Genomic DNA, 10,060 nt, shown 5'->3' on the forward strand with positions numbered 1-10,060 from the left:
CATGAAGCCAGAATAATGACAGATGTTCATAAGAGTTGAACAAATTTTAAATGCCATCATTTCAGCTGCTAAGGATCAGAACTAGAGCAGGTCTGGTCCTGTAATGTTACCACATGACCACAAGAGGGTGAGTGTGTATTAGAGTAAAATCATTTATGAATCCCATCTAGATGTGACAATTACTCAATCCATCACATTTATATTTTTAATAACTGTTCATGACTGGAAGAAAAACTAAATATTTTTCCTGTGAGATTTACGTCCTTCGTGTCTTTTTCCACCTTCCATAAGAGCACATGCACCTTTTCCACCTTCCATATGTGCACATGCACCTTTTCCAATTTACATATGAGCACATGCACCTTTTCCACTTTACATATGAGCACATGCACCTTTTCCACTTTACATATGAGCACATGCACCTTTTCCACTTTACATATGAGCACATGCACCTTTTCCACCTTACATATGAGCACATGCACCTTTTCCACCTTACATATGAGCACATGCACCTTTTCCACCTTACATATGTGCACATGCACATTTTCCACCTTGCATATGAGCACATGCACCTTTTCCACCTTGCATATGAGCACATGCACCTTTTCCACCTTACATATGAGCGCAAGCACCTTTTCCACCTTCCATATGAGCACATGCACATTTTCCACCTTGCATATGAGCACATGCACCTTTTCCACCTTACATATGAGCACATGCACCTTTTCCACCTTACATATGAGCGCATGCACCTTTTCCACCTTCCATATGAGCACATGCACCTTTTCCACTTTACATATGAGCACATGCACCTTTTCCACCTTACATATGAGCGCATGCACCTTTTCCACCTTCCATATGAGCACATGCACCTTTTCCACCTTGCATATGAGCACATGCACCTTTTCCACCATACATATGAGCGCATGCACCTTTTCCACCTTCCATATGAGCACATGCACCTTTTCCACCTTGCATATGAGCACATGCACCTTTTCCACCATACATATGAGCGCATGCACCTTTTCCACCTTCCATATGAGCACATGCACCTTTTCCACCATACATATGAGCGCATGCACCTTTTCCACCTTCCATATGAGCACATGCACCTTTTCCACCTTGCATATGTGCACATGCACCTTTTCCACCTTCCATATGAGCACATGCACCTTTTCCACCATACATATGAGCGCATGCACCTTTTCCACCTTCCATATGAGCAGATGCACATTTTCCACCTTACATATGAGCACATGCACCTTTTCCACCTTACATATGAGCACATGCACATTTTCCACTTTACATATGAGCACATGCACATTTTCCACCTTACATATGAGCGCATGCACATTTTCCACCTTCCATATGAGCACATGCACCTTTTCCACCTTACATATGAGCACATGCACATTTTCCACTTTACATATGAGCACATGCACATTTTACACCTTACATATGAGCACATGCACCTTTTCCATCTTCCATATGAGCACATGCACCTTTTCCACTTTACATATGAGCACATGCACCTTTTCCACCTTACATATGAGCGCATGCACCTTTTCCACCTTCCATATGAGCACATGCACCTTTTCCACCTTACATATGAGCGCATGCACCTTTTCCACCTTCCATATGAGCACATGCACCTTTTCCACCTTGCATATGAGCACATGCACCTTTTCCACCTTACATATGAGTGCATGCACCTTTTCCACCTTCCATATGAGCACATGCACATTTTCCACCTTGCATATGTGCACATGCACATTTTCCAGCTTGCATATGTGCACATGCACCTTTTCCACCTTCCATATGAGCACATGCACCTTTTCCACCTTGCATATGTGCACATGCACCTTTTCCACCTTGCATATGAGCACATGCACCTTTTCCACCTTACATACGAGCACATGCACCTTTTCCACCTTCCATATGAGCACATGCACCTTTTCCACCTTCCATATGAGCACATGCACCTTTTCCACCTTGCATACGAGCACATGCACCTTTTCCACCTTACATATGAGCACATGCACATTTTCCACCTTCCATATGAGCACATGCACCTTTTCCACCTTCCATATGAGCACATGCACATTTTCCACCTTCCATATGAGCACATGCACCTTTTCCACCTTCCATACGTGCACATGCACCTTTTCCACCTTACATATGAGCACATGCACCTTTTCCACCTTACATACGAGCACATGCACCTTTTCCACCTTCCATATGAGCACATGCACCTTTTCCACCTTACATATGAGCACATGCACCTTTTCCACCTTCCATACGTGCACATGCACCTTTTCCACCTTACATACGAGCACATGCACCTTTTCCACCTTCCATATGAGCACATGCACCTTTTCCACCTTACATATGAGCACATGCACCTTTTCCACCTTACATATGAGCACATGCACCTTTTCCACCTTACATATGAGCACATGCACCTTTTCCACCTTACATACGAGCACATGCACCTTTTCCACCTTCCATATGTGCACATGCACCTTTTCCACCTTCCATATGAGCACATGCACCTTTTCCACCTTACATATGAGCACATGCACCTTTTCCACCTTGCATATGTGCACATGCACCTTTTCCACCTTACATATGAGCACATGCACCTTTCCCACCTTACATATGAGCACATGCACCTTTTCCACCTTACATATGAGCACATGCACCTTTTCCACCTTACATACAAGCACATGCACCTTTTCCACCTTACATACGAGCACATGCACCTTTTCCACCTTCCATATGTGCACATGCACCTTTTCCACCTTCCATATGTGCACATGCACCTTTTCCACCTTACATATGAGCACATGCACCTTTTCCACCTTCCATATGTGCACATGCACCTTTTCCACCTTCCATATGTGCACATGCACCTTTTCCACCTTGCATATGTGCACATGCACCTTTTCCACCTTCCATATGAGCACATGCACCTTTTCCACCTTACATACGAGCACATGCACCTTTTCCACCTTCCATATGTGCACATGCACCTTTTCCACCTTCCATATGAGCACATGCACCTTTTCCACCTTGCATATGTGCACATGCACCTTTTCCACCTTCCATATGAGCACATGCACCTTTTCCACCTTGCATATGTGCACATGAACCTTTTCCACCTTCCATATGAGCACATGCACCTTTTCCACCTTACATATGAGCGCATGCACCTTTTCCACCTTCCATATGAGCGCATGCACCTTTTCCACCTTACATATGAGCACATGCACCTTTTCCACCTTACATACAAGCACATGCACCTTTTCCACCTTACATACGAGCACATGCACCTTTTCCACCTTCCATATGTGCACATGCACCTTTTCCACCTTCCATATGTGCACATGCACCTTTTCCACCTTACATATGAGCACATGCACCTTTTCCACCTTCCATATGTGCACATGCACCTTTTCCACCTTCCATATGTGCACATGCACCTTTTCCACCTTGCATATGTGCACATGCACCTTTTCCACCTTCCATATGAGCACATGCACCTTTTCCACCTTACATACGAGCACATGCACCTTTTCCACCTTCCATATGTGCACATGCACCTTTTCCACCTTCCATATGAGCACATGCACCTTTTCCACCTTGCATATGTGCACATGCACCTTTTCCACCTTCCATATGAGCACATGCACCTTTTCCACCTTGCATATGTGCACATGAACCTTTTCCACCTTCCATATGAGCACATGCACCTTTTCCACCTTACATATGAGCGCATGCACCTTTTCCACCTTCCATATGAGCGCATGCACCTTTTCCACCTTCCATACGAGCGCATGCACCTTTTCCACCTTCCATATGTGCACATGCACATTTTCCACCTTCCATATGAGCACATGCACCTTTTCCACCTTCCAAATGAGCACATGCACCTTTTCCACCTTACATATGAGCACATGCACCTTTTCCACCTTGCATATGAGCACATGCATCTTTTCCACCTTATAATATGAGCACATGCACCTTTTCCACCTTACATATGAGCACATGCACATTTTCCACCTTCCATATGAGCACATGCACCTTTTCCACCTTACATATGAGCACATGCACCTTTTCCACCTTATATACGAGCACATGCACCTTTTCCACCTTACATATGAGCACATGCACCTTTTCCACCTTGCATATGAGCACATGCACCTTTTCCACCTTACATTCGAGCACATGCACCTTTTCCACCTTACATACGAGCACATGCACCTTTTCCACCTTACATACGAGCACATGCACCTTTTCCACCTTCCATATGAGCACATGCACCTTTTCCACCTTCCATGTGTGCACATGCACCTTTTCCACCTTACATACGAGCACATGCACCTTTTCCACCTTACATATGAGCACATGCACCTTTTCCACCTTCCATATGAGCACATGCACCTTTTCCACCTTCCATATGTGCACATGCACCTTTTCCACCTTACATATGAGCACATGCACCTTTTCCACCTTACATATGAGCACATGCACCTTTTCCACCTTACATATGAGCACATGCACCTTTTCCACCTTACATATGAGCACATGCACCTTTTCCACCTTCCATATGTGCACATGCACCTTTTCCACCTTCCATATGTGCACATGCACCTTTTCCACCTTCCATATGTGCACATGCACCTTTTCCACCTTGCATATAAGCACTTGCACCTTTTCCACCTTGCATATGAGCGCATGCACCTTTTCTACCTTACATATGAGCACATGCACCTTTTCCACCTTGCATATAAGCACATGCACCTTTTCCACCTTGCATATGAGCACATGCACCTTTTCCACCTTACATATGAGCACATGTACCTTTTCCACCTTGCATATGAGTGCATGCACCTTTTCCACCTTACATATGAGTACATGCACCTTTTCCACCTTACATATGAGCACATGTACCTTTTCCACCTTACATATGAGCACATGCACCTTTTCCACCTTCCATATGAGCACATGCACCTTTTCCACCTTCCATATGTGCACATGCACCTTTTCCACCTTACATATGAGCACATGCACCTTTTCCACCTTACATATGAGCACATGCACCTTTTCCACCTTACATATGAGCACATGCACCTTTTCCACCTTCCATATGTGCACATGCACCTTTTCCACCTTCCATATGTGCACATGCACCTTTTCCACCTTCCATATGTGCACATGCACCTTTTCCACCTTACATATGAGCACATGCACCTTTTCCACCTTGCATATAAGCACATGCACCTTTTCCACCTTCCATATGTGCACATGCACCTTTTCCACCTTACATACGAGCACATGCACCTTTTCCACCTTCCATACAAGCACATGCACCTTTTCCACCTTCCATACGTGCACATGCACCTTTTCCACCTTACATATGAGCACATGCACCTTTTCCACCTTCCATATGTGCGCATGCACCTTTTCCACCTTCCATATGAGCACATGCACCTTTTCCACCTTACATATGAGCACATGCACCTATTCCACCTTACATACGAGCACATGCACCTTTTCCACCTTACATACGAGCACATGCACCTTTTCCACCTTCCATATGTGCACATGCACCTTTTCCACCTTCCATATGAGCACATGCACCTTTTCCACCTTCCATATGAGCACATGCACCTTTTCCACCTTCCATATGAGCACATGCACCTTTTCCACCTTACAAATGAGCACATGCACCTTTTCCACCTTGCATATGTGCACATGCACCTTTTCCACCTTCCATATGAGCACATGCACCTTTTCCACCTTGCATATGTGCACATGCACCTTTTCCACCTTCCATATGAGCACATGCACCTTTTCCACCTTACATATGAGCACATGGACCTTTTCCACCTTCCATATGAGCACATGCACCTTTTCCACCTTCCATATGTGCACATGCACCTTTTCCACCTTCCATATGAGCACATGCACCTTTTCCACCTTCCATATGAGCGCATGCACCTGTTCCACCTTACATATGAGCGCATGCACCTTTTCCACCTTCCATATGAGCACATGCACCTTTTCCACCTTCCATATGTGCACATGCACCTTTTCCACCTTCCATATGAGCACATGCACCTTTTCCACCTTCCAAATGAGCACATGCACCTTTTCCACCTTCCAAATGAGCACATGCACCTTTTCCACCTTGCATATGAGCACATGCATCTTTTCCACCTTATAATATGAGCACATGCACCTTTTCCACCTTACATATGAGCACATGCACCTTTTCCAACTTACATACGAGCACATGCACCTTTTCCACCTTACATACGAGCACATGCACCTTTTCCACCTTACATACGAGCACATGCACCTTTTCCACCTTCCATATGAGCACATGCACCTTTTCCACCTTCCATATGTGCACATGCACCTTTTCCACCTTACATATGAGCACATGTACCTTTTCCACCTTGCATATGAGCACATGCATCTTTTCCACCTTATAATATGAGCACATGCACCTTTTCCACCTTACATATGAGCACATGCACCTTTTCCAACTTACATACGAGCACATGCACCTTTTCCACCTTACATACGAGCACATGCACCTTTTCCACCTTACATACGAGCACATGCACCTTTTCCACCTTCCATATGAGCACATGCACCTTTTCCACCTTCCATATGTGCACATGCACCTTTTCCACCTTACATATGAGCGCATGCACCTTTTCCACCTTCCATATGAGCACATGCACCTTTTCCACCTTCCATATGTGCACATGCACCTTTTCCACCTTCCATATGAGCACATGCACCTTTTCCACCTTCCAAATGAGCACATGCACCTTTTCCACCTTCCAAATGAGCACATGCACCTTTTCCACCTTGCATATGAGCACATGCATCTTTTCCACCTTATAATATGAGCACATGCACCTTTTCCACCTTACATATGAGCACATGCACCTTTTCCACCTTACATATGAGCACATGCACCTTTTCCACCTTCCATATGAGCACATGCACCTTTTCCACCTTCCATATGTGCACATGCACCTTTTCCACCTTACATATGAGCACATGCACCTTTTCCACCTTACATATGAGCACATGCACCTTTTCCACCTTACATATGAGCACATGCACATTTTCCACCTTCCATATGAGCACATGCACCTTTTCCACCTTACATATGAGCACATGCACCTTTTCCACCTTATATACGAGCACATGCACCTTTTCCACCTTACATATGAGCACATGCACCTTTTCCACCTTGCATATGAGCACATGCACCTTTTCCACCTTACATTCGAGCACATGCACCTTTTCCACCTTACATACGAGCACATGCACCTTTTCCACCTTACATACGAGCACATGCACCTTTTCCACCTTCCATATGAGCACATGCACCTTTTCCACCTTCCATGTGTGCACATGCACCTTTTCCACCTTACATACGAGCACATGCACCTTTTCCACCTTACATATGAGCACATGCACCTTTTCCACCTTCCATATGAGCACATGCACCTTTTCCACCTTCCATATGTGCACATGCACCTTTTCCACCTTACATATGAGCACATGCACCTTTTCCACCTTACATATGAGCACATGCACCTTTTCCACCTTACATATGAGCACATGCACCTTTTCCACCTTACATATGAGCACATGCACCTTTTCCACCTTCCATATGTGCACATGCACCTTTTCCACCTTCCATATGTGCACATGCACCTTTTCCACCTTCCATATGTGCACATGCACCTTTTCCACCTTGCATATAAGCACTTGCACCTTTTCCACCTTGCATATGAGCGCATGCACCTTTTCTACCTTACATATGAGCACATGCACCTTTTCCACCTTGCATATAAGCACATGCACCTTTTCCACCTTGCATATGAGCACATGCACCTTTTCCACCTTACATATGAGCACATGTACCTTTTCCACCTTGCATATGAGTGCATGCACCTTTTCCACCTTACATATGAGTACATGCACCTTTTCCACCTTACATATGAGCACATGTACCTTTTCCACCTTACATATGAGCACATGCACCTTTTCCACCTTCCATATGAGCACATGCACCTTTTCCACCTTCCATATGTGCACATGCACCTTTTCCACCTTACATATGAGCACATGCACCTTTTCCACCTTACATATGAGCACATGCACCTTTTCCACCTTACATATGAGCACATGCACCTTTTCCACCTTCCATATGTGCACATGCACCTTTTCCACCTTCCATATGTGCACATGCACCTTTTCCACCTTCCATATGTGCACATGCACCTTTTCCACCTTACATATGAGCACATGCACCTTTTCCACCTTGCATATAAGCACATGCACCTTTTCCACCTTCCATATGTGCACATGCACCTTTTCCACCTTACATACGAGCACATGCACCTTTTCCACCTTCCATACAAGCACATGCACCTTTTCCACCTTCCATACGTGCACATGCACCTTTTCCACCTTACATATGAGCACATGCACCTTTTCCACCTTCCATATGTGCGCATGCACCTTTTCCACCTTCCATATGAGCACATGCACCTTTTCCACCTTACATATGAGCACATGCACCTATTCCACCTTACATACGAGCACATGCACCTTTTCCACCTTACATACGAGCACATGCACCTTTTCCACCTTCCATATGTGCACATGCACCTTTTCCACCTTCCATATGAGCACATGCACCTTTTCCACCTTCCATATGAGCACATGCACCTTTTCCACCTTCCATATGAGCACATGCACCTTTTCCACCTTACAAATGAGCACATGCACCTTTTCCACCTTGCATATGTGCACATGCACCTTTTCCACCTTCCATATGAGCACATGCACCTTTTCCACCTTGCATATGTGCACATGCACCTTTTCCACCTTCCATATGAGCACATGCACCTTTTCCACCTTACATATGAGCACATGGACCTTTTCCACCTTCCATATGAGCACATGCACCTTTTCCACCTTCCATATGAGCACATGCACCTTTTCCACCTTACATATGAGCACATGCACCTTTTCCACCTTATATACGAGCACATGCACCTTTTCCACCTTACATATGAGCACATGCACCTTTTCCACCTTGCATATGAGCACATGCACCTTTTCCACCTTACATTCGAGCACATGCACCTTTTCCACCTTACATACGAGCACATGCACCTTTTCCACCTTACATACGAGCACATGCACCTTTTCCACCTTCCATATGAGCACATGCACCTTTTCCACCTTCCATGTGTGCACATGCACCTTTTCCACCTTACATACGAGCACATGCACCTTTTCCACCTTACATATGAGCACATGCACCTTTTCCACCTTCCATATGAGCACATGCACCTTTTCCACCTTCCATATGTGCACATGCACCTTTTCCACCTTACATATGAGCACATGCACCTTTTCCACCTTACATATGAGCACATGCACCTTTTCCACCTTACATATGAGCACATGCACCTTTTCCACCTTACATATGAGCACATGCACCTTTTCCACCTTCCATATGTGCACATGCACCTTTTCCACCTTCCATATGTGCACATGCACCTTTTCCACCTTCCATATGTGCACATGCACCTTTTCCACCTTGCATATAAGCACTTGCACCTTTTCCACCTTGCATATGAGCGCATGCACCTTTTCTACCTTACATATGAGCACATGCACCTTTTCCACCTTGCATATAAGCACATGCACCTTTTCCACCTTGCATATGAGCACATGCACCTTTTCCACCTTACATATGAGCACATGTACCTTTTCCACCTTGCATATGAGTGCATGCACCTTTTCCACCTTACATATGAGTACATGCACCTTTTCCACCTTACATATGAGCACATGTACCTTTTCCACCTTACATATGAGCACATGCACCTTTTCCACCTTCCATATGAGCACATGCACCTTTTCCACCTTCCATATGTGCACATGCACCTTTTCCACCTTACATATGAGCACATGCACCTTTTCCACCTTACATATGAGCACATGCACCTTT

This window comes from Nothobranchius furzeri, chromosome 17 (genome assembly GCF_043380555.1).
Source record: "Nothobranchius furzeri strain GRZ-AD chromosome 17, NfurGRZ-RIMD1, whole genome shotgun sequence".
Taxonomy (NCBI): domain Eukaryota; kingdom Metazoa; phylum Chordata; class Actinopteri; order Cyprinodontiformes; family Nothobranchiidae; genus Nothobranchius; species Nothobranchius furzeri.